General features: G+C 45.4%; 1 protein-coding gene across 1 annotated transcript in view; it reads right to left on the bottom strand.

The window, feature by feature from the left end:
* IL13RA2 (interleukin 13 receptor subunit alpha 2) overlaps positions 1 to 24,861 on the bottom strand; it is an 86,772-nt gene that overhangs the window by 58,438 nt on the left and 3,473 nt on the right. The gene's annotated exons all lie outside the window — the stretch shown is intronic.

Raw genomic sequence — 24,861 nt, forward strand, 5'->3', positions numbered from 1 at the left:
GATTTTATTTGGGCAGCCCGGGTGGCTCAGCGATTTAGCGCCGCCTTCAGTCCAGGGCGTGATCCCGGAGTCCTGGGATAGAGTCCCATGTCCGGCTCCCTGCATGGACCCTGCTTCTCCCTCTGCCTGTGTCTCTGCCTCTCTGTCTGTCTCTCATGAATAAATAAATAAAATCTTTTTTTAAGATTTTATTTATTTATTCCTGAGACACACACACACACACACACACACACACACACGGAGGCAGAGACACAGGCAGAGGGAGAAGCAGGCTCCATGCAGGGAGCCGGACATAGGACTCCGGGATCACGCCCTGGGCTGAAGGCGGCACTAAACCGCTGAGCCACCAGGGCGTCACAAAGAGGCTATTTTAGAAAGGAAGATGAGAAAGGCCTCTATAGACAGAATGTGAATAAAGGATGGAGGGAGTCATGAAGATGACCGAGAGTGTTTCAGGTAGACAGAATAGCAAATGCCACGGCCCTGAAGAGGGACCATGTCTGGTGAGTGCTGCTAGGAGGCCTGTGTTGCTGGAGCAGAGTAAGGAAGGAAGAAAAGAGGAGGAAAAATAAGAGAGGTAGAGGGGACAGTTTGTGTGGTGCCTCATAGGCTAGTATACTTTGACTTTCGTTCTGAGTGAGATAGGGAACCACTTGAAGGTTTTGATCAGGGAAGCATATAGAATTAGTTCTGTTTTATTATTTATTTATTTATTTATTTATTTTAGTTCTGTTTTAAAATAACTCCGGGGATGCCTGGGTTGCTCAGTGGTTAAGCGTCTGCCTTCGGCCCAGGGCATGATCCTGGAGTCCCAGGATCAAGTCCCACATCAGGCTCCCCTGCTTCTCCCTCTGCCTGTCTCTCTCTCTCTCTCTCTCTCTCTCTCTCTCTGTCTCTCATGAATAAATAAATAAAATCTTTAAAAAAATAAAGATAACTCTGGTTGCTGAGTAAATAATCAAATGCGTGGACACAAAATGATAGCAGGGAGATGACTTGGGAAGCTCTTGTAATTGTCTAACCAAGAGATGATGGCGGCATGTGTGATGATGGTGAGAAGCATCATATTCTGAATATAGCATGATTGTGAAAGTAGGGCTGGTATAATTTTCTAAGGATTGGACATGGGTTATGCACAAGAGAGGGCAATCAAAAATGATGTCAAGGATTCTAATCTAAACAACTAGGTAAACAGTGATGACACTTATTGAAAGGAGGCACACTGGGGGAGGAGCAGTGTTGGTATGGGAATTAAGAATTCAGTTTTGCAGGGATCCCTGGGTGGCGCAGCGGTTTGGCGCCTGCCTTTGGCCCAGGGCGCGATCCTGCAGACCCGGGATCGAATCCCACATCAGGCTCCCGGTGCATGGAGCCTGCTTCTCCCTCTGCCTGTGTCTCTGCCTCTCTCTCTCTCTCTCTCTATCATAAAAAAAAAAAAAAAAGAATTCAGTTTTGGACATGACAAGTTTGAGCTGCTCATTCAACTTCCAAATTGAAACACAGAGTAGACAGCTGGATACATTAGTCTGGAACTTAGGGGACAGCTAAAGATAAAATTTGAGAGTTAATGGTATATAAATGGTACTGAACTCCCTGAGACTGAATGAGATTGCCTGGTGACCATTTATATGAGTTGTGTAACAAGTTAGAGGATGGGCAGTTCTAAAACTCAAAAATTAGGAATTCTAGAGAATTACAATACCATTAAAGAAAGATGAACATTTGCTGACTGAGACAATGATCAGACATCACAAAACCAAAGGATGTTATTTGGTTTGAACCTTTTTGTCCTTTATTCTCAATTACAAAAGTATATTCTCTCACATGGTAACCTGTTAGAACTAATTCAATATCTTTCTTTAAACTATTCTGAGTTGTTTTAAATAGTCAAAGTTTCAGCAATGCTAAAACTACGTTGCTATCACTGAGTTTCTAAAAGCCACATAGTCTTTTATTCTCTTATAAAACTCATTTTTACAAAATCTCTTACTTTTCTAAAAACTTTCATTGCCTGGCTGATGGCATTACCACATTAAAATATGAAACTTTCCTACTTTTAGATAACACATTTCATTTCTTTTAAAAGGAATTTGAGGGGCAGCCAGGGTGGCTCAGTGGTTTAGCGCCGCCTTCGGCTTAGGGTTTAATCCTGGAGACCTGGGATGAAGTCCCATGTCCAGGTCCCTGCATGGAGCCTGCTTCTCCCTCTGCCTATGTCCCTGCCTCTCTCTCTCTCTCTCTCTCTCATGAATAAATCAATAAAATATTAAAAAAAATAAAAGGAATTTGAGGAACGCCTAGGTGGCTCAATGGTTTAGCATCTGCTGTTGGCTCAGGGTGTGATCTGGGGTCTCGCATCAGGCTACCTGCAGGGAGCCTGCTTCTCCCTCTATCTATGTCTCTGCCTCTCTCTGTGTCTCTCATGAATAAATAAATAAAATATTAAAATAAAGGAATTTGAAGAGCAATTTTAAAACGTTGTGCTCATGTGACAATAACTGAATATTTCTCTTAAGACAAAGCTGTTCAAAGACTCATAATTTCAGTACTTAAATGACACAATTAAAAAATCCTTTAAACTCAGCAACTTGTACACTTTAAATATGTTTAGTTTTTGGTATGGCAATAAGTATCTCATTAGCTGTTAAAAATAATTTTTTATTCAGTACGTTGCCTCTTTCTTTTGTTGATGGTTTCCTTTGCTGTGCAAAACCTTTTTATTTTGATATATAGTTTATATCTGATAAGAAGTTAATATCCAAAATACATAAAGAACTTGCACAACTCAGGGTACCTGAGTGGCTCAATCAGTTAAGCATCTTATTCTTAATTTCGGCTCAGGTCATGATTTCAGGGTTGTGAGATTGAGCCTTACATCAGGCTCCAAGCTGACTGTGGAGTCTGCTTAAGATTCTCTCCTTCCCTTTGTCTCTCCTCACCGCCCATGCATACATACTCTCTCTCTTAAAAAAAAAAAAAAAAAAAAGGAACTTATACAACTGAACACCCCCAAATAAGCAATTCAATTAAAAAATGAGCAGAGGACCTCAACAGATATTTTAAAAGAAGACATACAGATGGCCAACAGACACATGAAAAGATGCTCAACATCACTACACTACTTATCAGGGAAATGCAAATCAAAATCACAAATGACAGGAAATATCAAGAATTGGCAAGGATGTGGAGGAAAACGAACTCTCATGCACTGTTGGCCAACACCAAATTGGTGCAGCTGCTGTGGAAAACAGCAGGAAGTTCCTCATAAAATTAAAAATAGAAAACCAGGGATCCCTGGGTGGCGCAGCGGTTTGGCGCCTGCCTTTGGCCCAGGGCGCGATCCTGGAGACCCAGGATCGAATCCCACATCGGGCTCCCGGTGCATGGAGCCTGCTTCTCCCTCTGCCTGTGTCTCTGCCTCTCTCTCTCGCTCTCTGTGTGACTATCATAAATGAATAAAAATTAAAAAAAATAAAAATAAAAATAAAATAAAAATAGAAAACCATATGATCTAATAATTCTGCTAGTGGGTATTTACCCAAAGAAAATCAAACCATTAATTCAAAAAGATATATGCACTCCTATGTTATTGTAACATTATTTACAATAGCCAAGATATGGAAGCAACCTGAGTATCTTTTGATAGATGAATGGATAAAGAAGATGTGAGATCTTGCCATTTGTAGCAACATGGAGGGAGCTTAAGGGTATAATGCTAAGTAAAATAAGTCAGATTGAGAAAGACAAATACCATATGATTTCACTCATATGTGGAATCTAAAAAAGAAAACAAATGAATAAATAAACAAATAGTAGAATCAGATCTATAAATACAGAGAACTGATGGTTGCCAATGGGAAGGGGAATAGGGGGATGGACAAAGTGGGTGAATATGAGTGGGAGATAGTCTTTCAGTTATGGAATGAATAAGGCATGGGAATAAAAGGCACAGTATAAGGAATATAGCCAATGATATTATAATAGGATTGTATGGTGACAGATGGGAGCTACACTGGTGGTGAGCATAGTGTAAGGTACAGAGATCCTGAATCACTATGTTATACACGTGAAACTTATATAACTATACTCAAATAAAAAAGAAATTTGAAGCACCTGGCTGGCTTAGTCGGTAGTGTATGTGCCTCTGGCTCTTAGCCCAGGCCCCACCTTAGACAGAGATATTACAAGAGAAAAAAAGAAAAGAAAAAAAAAAAAAAGAAAAGAGAAAAGAAAAGGAGAAAGAGAAAGAGAAAAAGGAGAAAGAAAGAAAGAAAGGAAGAAAGAAAGAAAGAAGAAAGAAAGAAAGAAAGAAAGAAAGAAAGAAAGAAAGAAAGAAAATAATGTGGGTTGTTTCTATTAATTCTCCTTTCTTGTGTCACCAAATTATTGCACTGATTTCCAGTTACTGGTAGCTTCAGTTGATCTTTTTGGTACATTCCCCTTGTTATGTGCTTTGTTTAAATGTTGAGAGGAAAGTTACATACCATTTTCCTTGGTTCAGAGCTACTCTCTAGCAAGCACATATGACACAGAGTAAGAAGAAGACACAGAAGAACTAAGAGAAAATGAACATATACATACTAAATTGATCATACTAGTTCCATATCTGAATAGAGTGTCTAAGAGCATTAAATCTGGAGTCAGAAGACCTAAAGGCAATAATTAATCCTTATTATTTCTTTCTGCCTATCTATACATATGGGGATATATACACATATATATAGATACACATATTCATGACAAATTTTAAAAATAATAAACTTTTTGAATTTTTTCATAATTTCAGAATATTAAAAATATTGTTACTAGTTTATTGGTTAACTATATATTTCTGGAGGTCAGACCATAAATATAGAGAGGAAAAACTGAATGTTAATGGGGGGGATAGGGGAAATATGTGATGGGAATTAAGGAGTACACTTGTGATGAGCACCTGGTGATGCATACAATTGTTGAATCACTATATTGTACACCTGAAACTAGTATAATGCTATGTGTTAACTGAAAATAAAATAAAAAATAAAAAATAAAATCTGGAGTCAGATTGCCTGGATAGATCTCAGAACTATCATTTACTAGCTGTGTGACCCTGGAAAATGTACTAAACATCTCTATGCCTCAGTTTCCTCACCTTTAAAATGGAGGATAGTGGGATGCCTGAGTGGCTCAGTGGTTGAGCGTCTGCCTTCGGCTCAGGGCATGATCCTGGAGTTCCGGGATCAAGTCCCACATTGGGCATCCTGCATGGAACCTGCTTCTCCCTCAGCCTGTGTCTCTGCCTCTCTCTGTGTGTGTCTCTCATGAATAAAAATCTTTTTAAAAATCTCTAATAAATAAATAAATAAAATGGAGGATAGTAATGGGGCTTACATCATAGGATTATAGTGAGAATTAAATGAATTTATATGTATAAAGCACCTACTATGTGCCACACACACACACACACAAACATACACACACGAGTAAGCCTATGTGTGAATTAGGTAATGGAAGATTTTGATCAGAAGGGTAAAGCTCCAACTGTCATTTACTAGCCAATATTTCTCCTTGCATCACTCCTCTAAGACAAGCTCCCCAAGCAGGAATTATTTTTCTCTAAAAATCCCATTGATATTTACATAAAGTACTCAACAGGTCTGTGTGGGAAAGAAGCAGTGTTAGTCTTTCACATTTGTACTGCATGACTAATTCTTATCTTGAGTAGTTTGCAAAGTACAAAGACTAGGATTGGTAAACTTCAGTGATATATAAGGAATGAATATGTGAATATGTGGATACATGCATAAATGAAATAAAGAGTTCTTGAAGAGGGAGGACAAACACAATGAAAAAGTATCAAAAGGGAAGGAAATAGGAAAGCAAAAACTGCTAAGCCACCAAAGATCTCATTCCCCACTTGGCAACTGTTCCTAAGCCTCCTGAATTTTTTTAAGAGGAACCATTTTCTGTAAATGCTTAACAGAAATCCCTTAAGTTCCACTGTTGATAGAAAAAAGGCCTTTCCTTTGGAAAAAAATGAAGTACAGAGTGTCTCAGGATACAATATCCACAAATAATTGTAAATGCCCAAACATAAAATAACAATGACAAGATCCCTTCCTTGGTTTATCAATTCCATATGCCAAAGTGGGTTACAGAATCTCAGGGACTCACATGATAGAATAAAGGATTTAAATTTAAGGAAGCCAGTGTAGAAAAGCTGTTATCATTTTACTTCTTCCTAAAGGTTGGAAAACTTAAATTAGCAGAAAGGAGTAATGGAAAATATCTTACAAATCTTTTAATTTTTTTTAAATTTTTATTTATTTATGATAGTCACACACAGAGAGAGAGAGAGAGAGGCAGAGACACAGGCAGAGGGAGAAGCAGGCTCCATGCACCGGGAGCCTGACGTGGGATTCGATCCTGAGTTTCCAGGATCACGCCCTGGGCCAAAGGCAGACGCCAAACCGCTGCGCCACCCAGGGATCCCTCTTACAAATCTTTTAAGTAAAAATGGTCATACATGTAAATTTGATTTGTGATATTTATAGCTATTTATAAAGGCTTAAATATCCTTTGCACCTTTCAATAATCACTAAAGTGTCTTTTTTTTTTCCTAAATAATCTCAGTGATGAGGTAGCCATGCAAATATTCAGAAGCCTTTACAAAGTCCTCACTGATGCCCAAAAGTCAGGAGCATTGCAAAAGATACAGATGGGTATACAATACCTGCCTCTGGGAAGTACAAGAAAATGAGAGAAAATAAAGGACTGGTTCAGGACAGTATGGAATCAAGGGGTAAGTTATGGATGATGGATTCAAAGGGCATTCAGAAGAGGCAGAAAGGGTGAATACAAACTACTCTCTGGAGCTCCAGACCATCATATCAAATTGCTTAGTAGAGGGATGCCTGGGTGACTCAGTGGTTGAGCATCTGCCTTTGGCTCAGGGCATGATTCCGGAGTCCTGCGACTGAGTCCTACATTGGGCTCCCTGCAGGAAGCCTGTTTCTCCCTCTGCTTGTCTCTGCCTCTCTTTCTATGTCTTTCATGAATAAATAAAATCTTCAAAAAAATTGTGTAGTAGAAATTTTTACCTGGATAAAAATGAGTCAAGTGAGTCAAGTGAGTCAAGCTCAACATGTCCAAGTCTGAATTGATCATCTTTCTCCCCCACCCAGAACTGATCTTCCTCCTCTATTTCAGATTTCAGAGAACCACACTGCTATCTAGTTGCTCAAGCCAGATAAGATATTCCTAGTTCTCTCCTCTCATTTCATCAACCACAATCAATCTAACACCAAATTCTGCCAATAGTAATTCCTAACTACTTCTCAAATCTGTCCGTCTCACTCTATTCCCACCACCACTGCCCTAGCTGAGGATGTCATCATCTTCTTCATGATGCCTCTGAACTGGAGTTCCTGCCACCATGCTTACCCTCTCTCCAACTCATTCTTTATTTAGTAGTCACAAGATCAAAATGCAGATTGGACTGGGTTATTTTTCCACTTGTGATAAATGCTGCTGCTCTTCAATTTCAACACTACAGGGTTCATGGTATACAAGGCACCTCATGACTGAGCCTCTGCTTATCTTTTTGACTTGGATCCTTTCACCTCTCAGTAAAACCAAACCAAACATTTGACATTTCCCCAAATACACCATGAATTTCTTCTGTTTTGCTGCCTCTGAACTGGGAGCTCCATCAAAATGTGGTAGGGCAAGCATGTTGGCAAGAAGTTCAGTTAGGGAACTTTCAATAATCCAAAGAGAAGATAATGAGATCTTCCTATTTATCATTCAAAACTCCACTCAGACATCATCCCTTCACTAAAACACATAGCCTGAGTTTCCATAGACACATAAGGAAAAATCCTTCCTGCTAGCATAGTATTAAGTAGAATGCATCATAATGGTCTCTTTATTTCTCTACCTCTGTGAGCTGGACTGTGAGCTTCTTGAGGAAATGAAATATATTTTTATTTATCTCTGAGTTTTTGGAATCTAAGGTAGAGTGAATATCTGGTAGGGCCAGAGAGATGGGCCATAGGGAGAAAAACTATGAGGGAAGACTTGAATTGTCTAGGAAAGCAAAACTTGATGTGGGTCCAGCAAACACAGTTTTTATTTAGGACAGAAGCTTGATTCTATATAAACTGGGGCTGCTTTTTTCCTTCATTTAATGGATCAGTGATACGAGCCTTCCACATTGCAATGAGTCTTTTCCATTGCCATATTGCTTGACAATTATTTGCCCTGTCACTCAAATACTTAATGACACAGAATCTAATTCCAAGCTACATAGATACTGCTTACTATGGACATCTTAGGAAAAAAAGTTGATAGCTATGAACATTCTATTACATAAGGGGCTAGTGGGATTTTGTTTTGATCAATACATGCCACATTTAATTTCTTAACTATCTATCATCCATGATATTTAATTTGAGGAAAATTCCCATAATACCAATTATTTGTTTCTATTTCCATACATGGCAAATTAGTACCTCTCCCTTCTCCTTACCCTTTATTCTGGAAGAGCTGAAAAAGAAAAACATCTCTAAAATACAAGACATATCTTCTGTATGAGTCTCCCTCTACCATGGTACCCTTGCTGTGTCCCTCCTCCTCTTTAAAGAACATACATACTCTTTTGGGAAGAGGCAGATGGCAGTGGAGGAGGAGAACCTTGTCCTATCAATAGAACTAGATATCAAATCATCCTAAATACCTCAGAAATCAACCTGAAGACTGACAGAACAAAATCCACAACTAATAGGAGAGAAAAGGCCACACCAAACACAGTAGGAAAAGCAGAGAGGTGGTTTAGGGGAGAAATGGATTCTGGCTGCTGTGGAAAGGAGGGAGACATGGTTGCAGAGAAGGGCAATAGAGAGAGGAGCACACAGGGGAATGTACAAAAAGAATGTTTCCACATAGGTATTGGCTTGGAAAATGAGAGGGGCTGAATTTCATGAGTTCTTCCAACCAGCAGGGCTTAAAGCCTGGAATTTTAAAGTTCAGTGGGGTTGACTTGGATAGAACCCAGAGGGCAGAGTGCTGCTCTCAGAGAAGGCAGGCAAACAACCCGGGGCATACACTGTGGAAACAGTGATCTGTGAAGTGTCGGGAACACAGTGGGGAGAATATTTGCTCTTCCCTGAACATGTCTCTGATGGGCAGCATTCACTGAAACACCTCTCTCAGAATAAAGGAGCTGGCCAGTGCCACTTCCCTCCCCTGCCCTTCAGAGTAAATACAGAGCTACCTGTGGGAAGCAGCACAAACACTGGCTACCTAACTTGCTTACAGTAGGTCCCACCTTCTTATGCTCCAGGGCAACTGCCTTTCTCACATTCACACAGTCCCGCAGGACAGACCCCTCACCCAGAAGACCAGCACAAATTCCTGCAACACCATATCTCCCAACCAGAGAGTAGAGTAGGGCCTCAGTTCCAGTGGAGATGGTAACAGGTTCATTTCAAATGCAGACCAGAGCACACTTACTTAAAACTTGCCACATGCAGGCCTGGGAACAAACACTCCCCATGCCAGGTAAGGAAAGCCTCTGTAGACGACTGGTCTGAAGGGTAGACCAGCCAGAACACAACAGCAGAGCTCATGCAGACACACTAGAGATAATTCCTGAAGTGCCAGGCCCTGGGCACTACATTACCTCTTCTCCATAAGGCCATTACTTACAGGAACAAGAGACATAACTGGCTTTTCTTTTTTTTTTTTTTTAAAGATTTTATTTATTTATTCATAGAGACACACAGAGAGAGAGAGAGAGAGAGAGGCAGAGACACAAGCAGAGGGAGAAGCAGGCACCATACAGAGAGCCTGACATGGGACTCGATCCCGGGTCCCCAGAATCACACCCTGGGCTGTAGGCGGCACTAAACTGCTGCGCCACTGGGGCTGCCCATAACTGGCTTTTGTAACACAGAGAAGAAGGCAAATACTTATTCAAAAATGGAAAACAAAGAAATTTATACCAAATGAAAGAACAAAGTAAGGTCACAGCCAGAGATCTAAGCAAAACAGATATAAGTAACATGACTGATGGAGAATTTAAAGCAAGTATCATAAAGATACTAACTGGACTCGAGAAAAGAATAGAAGACATCAATGAGACCTGTTCCACAAAGATAAAAAAAAGTTTAAAAAGAATCAATCAGAGATGAAAAGTGCAATAAATGAGATTAAAATAGGCTTGATTTCATGAAAAGCAAGCTGGAAGAAGCAGAGGAACAAATTAATGACCAAGAGGACAAAGTAATGGAAAACAATGAAGATGAACAAAAGATAGTGAAAAGAATCATGCAAAATTAAAACAGACTTGGGGAACTCTGACTCCATCAAATGTAATAACATTGATATATAGGAATCCCAAAAGAAGAAAAGAGAGAAAGGAGGGCAGAAAGTTTATTTGAAGAAATAAGAGCTGAAAACTTGCCTAATCTGAGGAAGGAAACATACTTTCAGATCCAGGAGGCACAGAGAACTCCCATCAAAAATTTAAAAAAAGCAGGCCTACAACAAGATGAACTACAATTAAGTTTGCAAAATACAGTGATAAAGAAAAAAATCCCGGGGCAGCCCTGGTGGCTCAGCAGTTTAGCACCACCTTCAGCCCAGGGCCTGATCCTGGAGACCCAGAATCGAGTCCCACATCAGGCTCCCTGCATGGAGCCTGCTTCTCCCTCTGCCTGTGTCTCTGCCTCTCTGTCTCTCTCTTTGTGTCTTTCTCATGAATAAATAAAATCTTAAAAAAAAAAAATCTCGAAAGCAGCAAGACAAAAGAAGTCCTTAAATTACAAGAGAAAATCCATAAAGCTAGCAGGACATTTTTAAACAGGAACTTTCCAAGCCCAAAGGGAGTGGCATGATGTATTCAATGTGCTAAATGAAAAAAATCTGCAGCCAAGAATAATCTATCCAGCAAGACTATCACTCAGGATAGAAGGAGAGAGTTCCCAGAAAAACAAGAACTAAAGGAGTTCATGACCACTAAACCAATCCTACAAGAAATATTAAAAAGGACTCCTGGAGTAGAAAAGAGAGATCAAAAGTGACAGTATAAAGGCAGGAAACAAAAAAGCAGTAAAAATGAATATTTTTGTTAAAAAAATCAGTCAAAGAACATACAAAAAACATATATCTAAAACATGGGGAGAAGAGGAGTAAAGAATGGGTTCAAGCTGAAAAACCATCAATTTAAGACAGACTGCAGAACACAGAACAGGTTACATACAAACCCAACGGTAACCATATATTAAAACTGCTAATAAACATGCAAAGAATAAAGACAAAGAAATCCAAACATAACAAAGAGGTGAAAAACCTAAAGTCCAAAAACTGTAAAACACTAATGAAAAAACTGAAAATGACACAAAGAAATGGCAAGATATTCCATATTCATGGATTGGAAGAAAAAATATTGTTAAAATGTCTATACTACTTAAAGTGATCTGCACATTTAATATGATCTTTATAAAAATACCAACAGTGTTTTTCACAGAACTAGAACAAACAATTCTAAAATTTGTATGCAATTATGGTTCACTAAACAGCCAAAGATTCCAAATAGCCAAAGTAATCCTAAAAAAGAAAAGCAAAGATGGAGGCATCATAATTCTGGACTTCAAGTTATATCACAAAGCTGTCATAAACAAAACAGTATGGTACTGGTACAAAACAGGATGCCTGGGTGGCTCAGTGGTTGAGCGTTTGCCTTTGGCTCAGGTCATGATCCCAGGGTCCTGGGATCGAGTTCCACATCGGGCTTCCTGCAGGGAGCCTGATTCTCTCTCTGCCTATGTCTCTACTTCTTTCTCTGTATCTCTCATGACTAAATAAATAGAACCCTTAAAAAATGGATTAAAGACCTAAATGTGAGACCTGAAATCCTAAAAATCCTAGAAGAGAACACAGGCATTAATTAACTTCTTTGCCATTGGCCATAGCAACTTCTTTCTAGATATGTCTCCTGAGGCAAGGGAAACAAAAGCAAAAACCAAAAACGAACTTTTGGGACTACATCAAAATAAAAGCTTTTGCATAGTGAAGGATGTAATGAACAAAACTAAGAGGCAACCTACAGAATGGGAGAAGATATTTGCAAGGGACATATATGATAAAGGGTTAGTATCCAAAATATATAAAGAACTGAGAGGTGGCTGGGTGGCTCAGTTGGTTTATTGGCTGATGTTGGTTCAGGTCAGGAACTTGGTATCCAGAATTAAAGCCCCATGTTGGGCTCTCTGCTCAGCGGGGAGTCTGCTTCTCCCTCCCCTTCTCCCTCTGCCACTCATGTCCACTTGCTCTTTCTGAAATAAATAGAATCTTTAAAGAAAAGAAAAAGAGGGCAGCCCTGGTGGCGCAGTGGTTTGGCGCCGCCTGCAGCCCGGTGCATGATCCTGGAGACCCTGGATCGAGTCCCACGTCGGGCTTCCTGCATGGAGCCTGCTTCTCCCTCTGCCTGTGTCTCTGCCTCTCTCTCTCTATGAATAAATAAATAAATAAAATCTTTTTTAAAGAAAAGAAAAGAAAAGAAAAGAAAAGAAAAGAAAAGAAAAGAAAAAAAGAACTGATACAACTCAACACCCAAAAAACCAATAATCCAATTTAAAAATGGGCAGAAGAACATACATTTCTCCAAAGGAGATATATAGATGGCCAACAGACACATGAAAAGATGCTCATCAATATCAGGGAAATGCAAATCAAAACTACAATGAGATATCACTTCACACCTGCCAGAATGGCTAAAATCAACAATGTAAGAAACAAGAGGTGTTGGCAAGAATGTAGAGAAAGGGGAACTCTCTTGCATTGTTGGGAATGCAAACTGGTGCAGCCAGTGTGGAAAACAGTATGAAGGTTAGAAACGGAACTACTCTATATTCTACCAATAGCCCTAATTATTTATCCAAAGAATACAAAAATATTAATTCAAGGGGATACATGCACCCCAATTTTATAATAGCATTATTAACAATAGCCACATCACGGAAACAGCCCAAGTGCCCATCAATTGATCAAAGGATAAATAAGATGTGGTATATATACAATGGAACATTACTCAGCCATAAAAAAGCATGAAATCTTGTCATTTGCAAGGACATAAATAGTGCTAGACAGTATAATGCCAAGTGAAATAAGTCAGTCAAAGAAAGGCAAATACCATATGATGTCACTCATATGTGGAATTTAAGAAACAAAACAAATGAACAATGGGGTGAAAAAAGAGAAAGAAAAGGCAAACCAGGAAACAGACTCTTAACTGCCTAAATTTACATTTGTTGAAAGGGAGCCTGAACCAGGAAGAGAACTATTAACAGAGATACTTTTACCTAAGAAACTTATCTGTGTAACAGGACAACCTTTGTTTTCCAAAAATCTCTCACCTTCTTTTGAATGGCCTTCCTTCAACTTGTAGTTCCAGATCCCCATCCCTTTCCTTGGCTCAGGATGTCTTATAAGCTTCAATTACCTGGCTGCCCCTTAGGTCTTACATTTTTATGGGGCTCCCATACATATGAAATTTGTTTTTCTCCTGTTAATCTTTTTTTTCTTTTGCTGTTTTATATTTTATTTATTTATTTGAAAGCGTGAGAGAAAGAGCCTGAGTGAGGGGAGGGGCAGAAGGAAAAGCAGACTGCCTGCTGAGCAGGGAGCATGATGGGGGTGGGGGCTGGATCACAGGATTTGAGGATCATGACCTGAGCTGAAGGCAGAGGTTAAACTGACTGAGTCACTCAGGCCCCCCTCTTCTGTTAATCTTTTGTCAATTTGATTATTATACCAGTCAAAGAACCCAGAAGGGATGAAAGGAAAATTATTCCACCCCTTGAGCTGGCAACTGAAGAAACTCCCCCCTGTAAGTAGGATCAGCCCTAATCCAGAGGCAGCCCATCCAGGTGCCTTCCTGAAGTTTTAGCAACAAAAAGCATTCTGTTTGTGATAAGAAAACCATTTCCCCCCACTCCCTGATTGGAATGTCCCTGAATAGGTTCATGTTGACCTGAGAAATCGATAACCTGAATGCTATGCGACTCCCGCGGTTCTTTTGTCTTTAAGCGGGGGCGGGGGGGGGGGGGGGGTCTTTTACCTTTAAAAGATACCTGTAATTGCTAATCGGGGCTCTCTTCCTCCTCGGAGGTGGGGAGCCCATTTGCGCAAACGTCCAATAAACCCTCTTGCTAATTGCATCTGCCTGTCTGGGGTCTGAGTCTCTAGTCTCTAGGGCGTCCACCGGGACACGTTGGCACCCGTGAGCCAGGGTCCAACATTTGGGGGCTCGTCCGGGATCCGAGACGCCCCAGGCTCAATCCTAAGACCGGTAGGAGGTAAGACCGAGCTCGCTAAATGTCATATCTGTCTCGTCCGTTTGTCTGACTGGCCGGGTCTGTATTGTGCTGGGTCTGTATTGTGCCTGCAGGACGCTGTACTCTGTATTTGGGCCAGCGGGGGAGGCAGACGTGCCCTGAGACCCCTGGTCCCCCTCCGGAGTCGGACTCCAGAGTGGTCTGGAAGAGGAACGGAGCCCCGGCACTCCCTCCTCTTCGGGGAGGGTCGTTGTTGGCGACCGCTCCCATCTGAATCTGCTGCGCCGGCCCTGTCATCTGTGTGCATCTGTTTGTTCTGTGTCTTTCTTCCTTTCCTGTCCTCTTCCTCACCACTCACCTCTTTTCTACACCCGCGGGGCAAACTGTAACCACCCCTTTAAGCCTCACTCTAGATCACTGGAAAGAAGTCGCCAGCCGGGCACACAATCTTTCTGTCGAAGTCAGAAGATGAAAATGGGTCACCTTCTGCTCCTCAGAGTGGCTGGCTTTCAACGTCGGGTGGCCCAGGAATGGAACTTTTAATATTGATATTATCTTGCAGGTGAAGGCCCTAGTCTTTCAGCCAGGACCCAATGGGCACCCTGATCAGCTCCTGCAGACTCTCCTCACCACGGAGGAGACAGCGCGTCTACAGAAAAACGTCCCCAGGGCGGATGGGAGGCCGATCCAGTTGCCTAATGAAATCGAGGATGTTTTCCCCTTGGTTCGCCCGACCTGGGACTACGACACTGCTGCTGGGTGGGAGCGGCTCCATCTCTATCGCCAGGTACTCGTAGCGGGGCTCAAAGGGGCAGGGCGACGCCCCACCAATTTGGCAAAGGTACGTGCTATAGTGCAGGGAAAAGATGAGACGCCGGCAGGTTTTCTGGAAAGATTAATGGAAGGCTACCGTATGTATACTTAAAGAGAAAGAGATAAAGGAAACGCAGTAAAGAACTGACTGGGATACTGGCCACCATAGTACAGGGCTCAGGGCAGAGTAAGTCAGGACAGAGTAAGGACCTGGGAGACAAAAGAAAACCATGGGTTGAATGAGACCAGTGTGCCTACTGCAAGGAAAAAGGATATTGGGTTAAAGATTGTCCAAAAAAAGGGCCAAACGCAGGGACCTAAGAAGAAGCCCATTCCCGTTCTGTCCCTAGAGGATGAAGATTAGGGGTGTCAGGGCCAGGAGCCCCCCCCCCCCGAGCCTCAGATAACCCTTAAAGTGGGGGGGTCAACCAGTGACCTTCCTGGTTGCTACGGGAGCTCAACATTCAGTTTTAACTGAGGCAGAAGGACCCTTGACCTCTATCTAAAAGATGCATTCTTTTGCCTAAAGTTAAGCTCTCAAAGCCAGCCTATTTTTGCCTTTAAATGGAAAGATCCTGAGACGGGATTCTTAGGACAACTCACTTGGACAAGGCTACCACAGGGATTCAAAAACTCCCCCACCTTGTTCAACGAAGCCTTGCATCAGGACTTGGCAGAATTCGGAGTTGGCCATCCGGACCTCGTTCTCCTGCAGTACGTGGATGATTTGCTCATAGCAGCTAAGACAGAACAGGATTGTGTAAAAGGTACGGGGGCCCTGCTCAAGAGACTGGGAGGACTGGGGTATAGGCCCAAATAGGCCAGAGACGAGTGACCTATCTGGGATATCTCCTGGAAGGAGGCCAGAGGTGGCTGACAGAGGGCCGCAAAAAGGCTGTAGCCCTGATCCCAGCACCCACTGATGCCAGAGGGCTACCAGAGTTCCTCGGCAGTGCCGGGTTCTGCCGCCTCTGGGTACCCGGGTTTGCAGAGCTGGAGGCTCCCCTATATCCTCTCACGAAATCCAACACCCCCTACCACTGGGGAAAGGAGCAACAATTGGCTTTTGACAAAATAAAAAGGGCCTTATTGACCGCCCCTGCCCTGAGCCTCCCAGATGTAACCAAGCCATTTGCGCTATATGCTGATGAACACTGAGGAATAGCCAAAAGGGGTCCTAACTCAGAAACTGGGACCCTGGAAAAGGCCCGTGGCATACTTTTCAAAAAATTAGACAGCTGCAGGATGGCCCCCATGTCTCCGAATAATAGCGGCTGTGGCAGTCCTGGTAAAAGATTCAGATAAATTGGCCTTCAGCCAACCCCTCACTGTGGTGGCCCCCTCCCCCCATGCCATAGAGACAGTCATCCGCCAGCCCCCTGATCGATGGCTCTCAAACGCTCGGGTCACCCATTATCAGGCCATGTTACTGAATTCCGAGCGGATACGGTTCAGAATGGCTACATCCCTAACCCCGGCCACCTTGCTTCCAGAAACCGAGTCCCCCTCCCTGGTAATGCATGATTGCCACCAGATCCTAGCCGAGGTCCATGGCACCAGAGGGGACTTGACGGACCAGCCTTTGCCAGATGCTGAAGCAACCTGGTACACCGAGGGGAGTAGCTTTCTACGAAATGGTGAACGTAAAGCCCGGGCGGCCGTGGTAGATAAATTCACTGTCCGGGGCATCAGCGAGGCAACGACCCAGTAGCAGAGGGGAACAGGATGGCCGATGAAACAGCACGAGCCGCTGCGCTAGGCCCACAGGAGGATGGACAGAAGCATCCCCCACCAAACGAGAACCTGCCCAGGTGGTTGTCAAGAAAATCCTAGAAGAAATTTTCCCCTGGTTTGGACTGCCCAAGGTAATAGGGTCGGACAACGGCCCCGCCTTCGTCTCCCAGGTAAGTCAGTTGGTGGCCAGATTACTGGGGATAAATTAAAAATTACATTGCACATACAGACCCCAGAGCTCAGGGCAGGTAGAAAGAATAAATAGAACAATTAAAGAGACCCTAACCAAATTGACATTGGAGACTGGCACTAGAGACTGGGTCCAACTCCTCCCTATGGTTCTGTTCCGAGTCCAGAACACTCCCGCGCGCTATGGGCTAACTCCTTACGAGATTCTCTATGGAGGTCCCCCACCAGTAATGGACTTACTAGATTCTGCTATTGACCCTCTTGCTAACACTCCCGGTTTACAGGACAGGCTAAAGGCGCTCCAGATTATCCAGCGCCAGGTCTGGAAACCCCTTGCAGCTGTTTACCGCCCCGGAGACACAACCTGTTCCAGATCGGTGACTCCGTCTACCTCAGGAGACGTCAGTCCAGGACCCTTGAGCCCCGCTGGAAGGGCCCATACACTGTACTACTAACCACCCCAACCGCCCTAAAAGTAGACGGTATTGCTGCTTGGGTCCACGCCTCACACGTCAAGCGCGCCCCATCAACGAGCACCGCTGACGCCAGCCAGGACGGACCGGGTGAGCCACCCCAATGGAAGCTCCACCGCACCCAAAACCCGCTCAAGATAAGACTTTCAAAAATTGTTCAATGAGAGTTGTTATATTCCTACCTCTCCTAGCGCTCTTCACCCCCGCCAAAGGTGACCCTCATGCCCCCAAAAGGTTAACCTGGCAGGTACTAACGTCTGGGGGTGACGAGGTCTGGTCCATAACTAAGACTGCTCCCGTGGGAACCTGGTGGCCTAACCTATATCCTGACTTATGTAAGCTAACCATAAGGGCCCCCAGCCCATGGGACCTAGAGGGATACTTCGACAACTCTAGGGCCCCCAACCGAGAAAGCCCCCCAGGGCGACTGGGATTAGACCCATGGGGAGGATGTGGCACGCCTGACAGAAGGGCCATGCTAAGCACTCTTCCCTTTTATGTCTGTCCGGAGTACCACAGAGATCGCAGGCTAAATCCCACCTGTGGAGGGGGGGAACACTTCTATTGTAAAAATTGGGGGTGCGAGACTACGGGAGACACAGGATGGGAGGCCCTCCTCCTCCTGGGATTACATCACTGTCAAGGCTAACTATACTCACCCGGGGTTACCAGGAACTCTGCAATACTACGGCCCCGATTTTAGGGACTGACTCTTACCTGGTGCCCCAGCCAGGAACTTGGTGGGCATGCAACAAAGGCCTCACCCCCTGTGTGTCAGCTAAGGTTCTAAATAGCTCAAATGACTTCTGTGTCATGGTGCAGATCATACCCAGGGTGTTCTATCACCCTGCTGAAACTCTAGAAAATCAGTATGATGAACATCCCACCCGTTTTCGGCGCGAACCTGTCTCCCTAACCCGAGCCGTTATGTTGGGACTAGGGGTCACTACTGGGGTGGGTACTAGCGCAGCTGCTCTGATCCAGGGCTCACGACGTTATATAGAACTCCAGGCAGCTGTAGATGAGGATCTACGGGCACTAGAGCAGTCCGTTTCTAAGTTAGAACAGTCCCTCACCTCACTTTCAGAAGTAGTACTTCAAAACAGGAGAGGCTTGGATTTACTATTCCTGAAAGAGGGAGGACTGTGTACGGCCCTAGGAGAAGAATGTTGTTTCTATGCAGCCCATTCTGGAGTCATCAGGGACTCCATGGCCAAACTCAGGGATAGGCTAAATAAAAGACAAAGGGACCGGGAGGCCCAGCAGGGCTGGTTTGAAAGCTGGTTTAACCAGTCTCCCTGGATGACCACCCTAATCTCTACCATTATGGGCCCTCTAGTTATCCTGCTCCTGCTGCTAACTTTCAGCCCCTGCATCCTCAACCGCCTGCTCCAGTTCGTCTGAGAAAGATTGTCTATTACCCAAGCTCTGGTATTAACTCAACAATGTCGGGCCCTCCAAACTGAAAAAATAAATGTTCCCTAAGATTTTAAGGTTAAAATCAGCCCAAACAAAGAGGAGGGAATGAAGAAACTCCCCCCTGTAAGTAGGATCAGCCCTAATCCAGAGGCAGCCCATCCAGGTGCCTTCCTGAAGTTTTAGCAACAAAAAACTGTTTGTGATAAGAAAACCATTCTGTTTATGATAAGAAAACCTTTTCTCCCCACTCCCTGATTGGAATATCCCTGAATAGGTTCATGTTGACCTGAGAAATCCATAACCTGAATGCTATGCGACTCCCGCAGTTCTTTTGTCTTTAAGCGGTTTTTTTCTTTTGCCTTTAAAAGATACCTGTAATTGCTAATCGGGGCTCTCTTCCTCCTCGGAGGCGGAGAGCCCGTTTGCGCAAACGTCCAATAAACCCTCTTGCTAATTGCATCTGCCTGTCTGGGGTCTGAGTCTCTGGGGCGTCCACCGGGACACGTTGGCACCCGTGAGCCAGGGTCCAACATTTGGGGGCTCGTCCGGGATCCGAGACGCCCCAGGCTCAATCCTAAGACCGGTAGGAGGTAAGACCGAGCTCGCTAAATGTCATATCTGTCTCGTCCGTTTGTCTGACTGGCCGGGTCTGTATTGTGCTGGGTCTGTATTGTGCCTGCAGGACGCTGTACTCTGTATTTGGGCCAGCGGGGGAGGCAGACGTGCCCTGAGACCCCTGGTCCCCCTCCGGAGTCGGACTCCAGAGTGGTCTGGAAGAGGAATGGAGCCCCGGCACTCCCTCCTCTTCGGGGAGGGTCGTTGTTGGCGACCGCTCCCATCTGAATCTGCTGCGCCGGCCCTGTCATCTGTGTGCATCTGTTTGTTCTGTGTCTTTCTTCCTTTCCTGTCCTCTTCCTCACCACTCACCTCTTTTCTACACCCGCGGGGCAAACTGTAACCACCCCTTTAAGCCTCACTCTAGATCACTGGAAAGAAGTCGCCAGCCGGGCACACAATCTTTCTGTCGAAGTCAGAAGATGAAAATGGGTCACCTTCTGCTCCTCAGAGTGGCTGGCTTTCAACGTCGGGTGGCCCAGGAATGGAACTTTTAATATTGATATTATCTTGCAGGTGAAGGCCCTAGTCTTTCAGCCAGGACCCAATGGGCACCCTGATCAGCTCCTGCAGACTCTCCTCACCACGGAGGAGACAGCGCGTCTACAGAAAAACGTCCCCAGGGCGGATGGGAGGCCGATCCAGTTGCCTAATGAAATCGAGGATGTTTTCCCCTTGGTTCGCCCGACCTGGGACTACGACACTGCTGCTGGGTGGGAGCGGCTCCATCTCTATCGCCAGGTACTCGTAGCGGGGCTCAAAGGGGCAGGGCGACGCCCCACCAATTTGGCAAAGGTACGTGCTATAGTGCAGGGAAAAGATGAGACGCCGGCAGGTTTTCTGGAAAGATTAATGGAAGGCTACCGTATGTATACTTAAAGAGAGAGAGAGAGAGGAAACGCAGTAAAGAACTGACTGGGATACTGGCCACCATAGTACAGGGCTCAGGGCAGAGTAAGTCAGGACAGAGTAAGGACCTGGGAGACAAAAGAAAACCATGGGTTGAACGAGACCAGTGTGCCTACTGCAAGGAAAAAGGACATTGGGTTAAAGATTGTCCAAAAAAAGGGCCAAACGCAGGGACCTAAGAAGAAGCCCATTCCCGTTCTGTCCCTAGAGGATGAAGATTAGGGGTGTCAGGGCCAGGAGCCCCCCCCCCCCCGAGCCTCAGATAACCCTTAAAGTGGGGGGGTCAACCAGTGACCTTCCTGGTTGCTACGGGAGCTCAACATTCAGTTTTAACTGAGGCAGAAGGACCCTTGACCTCTATCTAAAAGATGCATTCTTTTGCCTAAAGTTAAGCTCTCAAAGCCAGCCTATTTTTGCCTTTAAATGGAAAGATCCTGAGACGGGATTCTTAGGACAACTCACTTGGACAAGGCTACCACAGGGATTCAAAAACTCCCCCACCTTGTTCAACGAAGCCTTGCATCAGGACTTGGCAGAATTCGGAGTTGGCCATCCGGACCTCGTTCTCCTGCAGTACGTGGATGATTTGCTCATAGCAGCTAAGACAGAACAGGATTGTGTAAAAGGTACGGGGGCCCTGCTCAAGAGACTGGGAGGACTGGGGTATAGGCCCAAATAGGCCAGAGACGAGTGACCTATCTGGGATATCTCCTGGAAGGAGGCCAGAGGTGGCTGACAGAGGGCCGCAAAAAGGCTGTAGCCCTGATCCCAGCACCCACTGATGCCAGAGGGCTACCAGAGTTCCTCGGCAGTGCCGGGTTCTGCCGCCTCTGGGTACCCGGGTTTGCAGAGCTGGAGGCTCCCCTATATCCTCTCACGAAATCCAACACCCCCTACCACTGGGGAAAGGAGCAACAATTGGCTTTTGACAAAATAAAAAGGGCCTTATTGACCGCCCCTGCCCTGAGCCTCCCAGATGTAACCAAGCCATTTGCGCTATATGCTGATGAACACTGAGGAATAGCCAAAAGGGGTCCTAACTCAGAAACTGGGACCCTGGAAAAGGCCCGTGGCATACTTTTCAAAAAATTAGACAGCTGCAGGATGGCCCCCATGTCTCCGAATAATAGCGGCTGTGGCAGTCCTGGTAAAAGATTCAGATAAATTGGCCTTCAGCCAACCCCTCACTGTGGTGGCCCCCTCCCCCCATGCCATAGAGACAGTCATCCGCCAGCCCCCTGATCGATGGCTCTCAAACGCTCGGGTCACCCATTATCAGGCCATGTTACTGAATTCCGAGCGGATACGGTTCAGAATGGCTACATCCCTAACCCCGGCCACCTTGCTTCCAGAAACCGAGTCCCCCTCCCTGGTAATGCATGATTGCCACCAGATCCTAGCCGAGGTCCATGGCACCAGAGGGGACTTGACGGACCAGCCTTTGCCAGATGCTGAAGCAACCTGGTACACCGAGGGGAGTAGCTTTCTACGAAATGGTGAACGTAAAGCCCGGGCGGCCGTGGTAGATAAATTCACTGTCCGGGGCATCAGCGAGGCAACGACCCAGTAGCAGAGGGGAACAGGATGGCCGATGAAACAGCACGAGCCGCTGCGCTAGGCCCACAGGAGGATGGACAGAAGCCTTCCCCACCAAACGAGAACCTGCCCAGGTGGTTGTCAAGAAAATCCTAGAAGAAATTTTCCCCTGGTTTGGACTGCCCAAGGTAATAGGGTCGGACAACGGCCCCGCCTTCGTCTCCCAGGTAAGTCAGTTGGTGGCCAGATTACTGGGGATAAATTAAAAATTACATTGCACATACAGACCCCAGAGCTCAGGGCAGGTAGAAAGAATAAATAGAACAATTAAAGAGACCCTAACCAAATTGACATTGGAGACTGGCACTAGAGACTGGGTCCAACTCCTCCCTATGGTTCTGTTCCGAGTCCAGAACACTCCCGCGCGCTATGGGCTAACTCCTTACGAGATTCTCTATGGAGGTCCCCCACCAGTAATGGACTTACTAGATTCTGCTATTGACCCTCTTGCTAACACTCCCGGTTTACAGGACAGGCTAAAGGCGCTCCAGATTATCCAGCGCCAGGTCTGGAAACCCCTTGCAGCTGTTTACCGCCCCGGAGACACAACCTGTTCCAGATCGGTGACTCCGTCTACCTCAGGAGACGTCAGTCCAGGACCCTTGAGCCCCGCTGGAAGGGCCCATACACTGTACTACTAACCACCCCAACCGCCCTAAAAGTAGACGGTATTGCTGCTTGGGTCCACGCCTCACACGTCAAGCGCGCCCCATCAACGAGCACCGCTGACGCCAGCCAGGACGGACCGGGTGAGCCACCCCAATGGAAGCTCCACCGCACCCAAAACCCGCTCAAGATAAGACTTTCAAAAATTGTTCAATGAGAGTTGTTATATTCCTACCTCTCCTAGCGCTCTTCACCCCCGCCAAAGGTGACCCTCATGCCCCCAAAAGGTTAACCTGGCAGGTACTAACGTCTGGGGGTGACGAGGTCTGGTCCATAACTAAGACTGCTCCCGTGGGAACCTGGTGGCCTAACCTATATCCTGACTTATGTAAGCTAACCATAAGGGCCCCCAGCCCATGGGACCTAGAGGGATACTTCGACAACTCTAGGGCCCCCAACCGAGAAAGCCCCCCAGGGCGACTGGGATTAGACCCATGGGGAGGATGTGGCACGCCTGACAGAAGGGCCATGCTAAGCACTCTTCCCTTTTATGTCTGTCCGGAGTACCACAGAGATCGCAGGCTAAATCCCACCTGTGGAGGGGGGGAACACTTCTATTGTAAAAATTGGGGGTGCGAGACTACGGGAGACACAGGATGGGAGGCCCTCCTCCTCCTGGGATTACATCACTGTCAAGGCTAACTATACTCACCCGGGGTTACCAGGAACTCTGCAATACTACGGCCCCGATTTTAGGGACTGACTCTTACCTGGTGCCCCAGCCAGGAACTTGGTGGGCATGCAACAAAGGCCTCACCCCCTGTGTGTCAGCTAAGGTTCTAAATAGCTCAAATGACTTCTGTGTCATGGTGCAGATCATACCCAGGGTGTTCTATCACCCTGCTGAAACTCTAGAAAATCAGTATGATGAACATCCCACCCGTTTTCGGCGCGAACCTGTCTCCCTAACCCGAGCCGTTATGTTGGGACTAGGGGTCACTACTGGGGTGGGTACTAGCGCAGCTGCTCTGATCCAGGGCTCACGACGTTATATAGAACTCCAGGAGCTGTAGATGAGGATCTACAGGCACTAGAGCAGTCCGTTTCTAAGTTAGAACAGTCCCTCACCTCACTTTCAGAAGTAGTACTTCAAAACAGGAGAGGCTTGGATTTACTATTCCTGAAAGAGGGAGGACTGTGTACGGCCCTAGGAGAAGAATGTTGTTTCTATGCAGCCCATTCTGGAGTCATCAGGGACTCCATGGCCAAACTCAGGGATAGGCTAAATAAAAGACAAAGGGACCGGGAGGCCCAGCAGGGCTGGTTTGAAAGCTGGTTTAACCAGTCTCCCTGGATGACCACCCTAATCTCTACCATTATGGGCCCTCTAGTTATCCTGCTCCTGCTGCTAACTTTCAGCCCCTGCATCCTCAACCGCCTGCTCCAGTTCGTCTGAGAAAGATTGTCTATTACCCAAGCTCTGGTATTAACTCAACAATGTCGGGCCCTCCAAACTGAAAAAATAAATGTTCCCTAAGATTTTAAGGTTAAAATCAGCCCAAACAAAGAGGAGGGAATGAAGAAACTCCCCCCTGTAAGTAGGATCAGCCCTAATCCAGAGGCAGCCCATCCAGGTGCCTTCCTGAAGTTTTAGCAACAAAAAACTGTTTGTGATAAGAAAACCATTCTGTTTATGATAAGAAAACCTTTTCTCCCCACTCCCTGATTGGAATATCCCTGAATAGGTTCATGTTGACCTGAGAAATCCATAACCTGAATGCTATGCGACTCCCGCAGTTCTTTTGTCTTTAAGCGGTTTTTTTCTTTTGCCTTTAAAAGATACCTGTAATTGCTAATCGGGGCTCTCTTCCTCCTCGGAGGCGGAGAGCCCGTTTGCGCAAACGTCCAATAAACCCTCTTGCTAATTGCATCTGCCTGTCTGGGGTCTGAGTCTCTGGGGCGTCCACCGGGACACGTTGGCACCCGTGAGCCAGGGTCCAACAGCAACAACAAAGGAATCCTCAGTGGCTAGACACTGCTCTCTCTGGGGCTACTGCAGCTGTGAGATCCTGAGATCCAAGACAAAGGCCAGCAGAAGTTAAGAATTCTTACTTTCTTAGTCTCCCAGATCTCTGCCTGCAGAGTCTGATGGATATGAGAGTAATCAGAATCCTTTTCTTTTTCTAAAT

The sequence above is a fragment of the Vulpes lagopus genome, chromosome X (genome assembly GCF_018345385.1).
Source record: "Vulpes lagopus strain Blue_001 chromosome X, ASM1834538v1, whole genome shotgun sequence".
Taxonomy (NCBI): Eukaryota; Metazoa; Chordata; class Mammalia; order Carnivora; family Canidae; genus Vulpes; species Vulpes lagopus.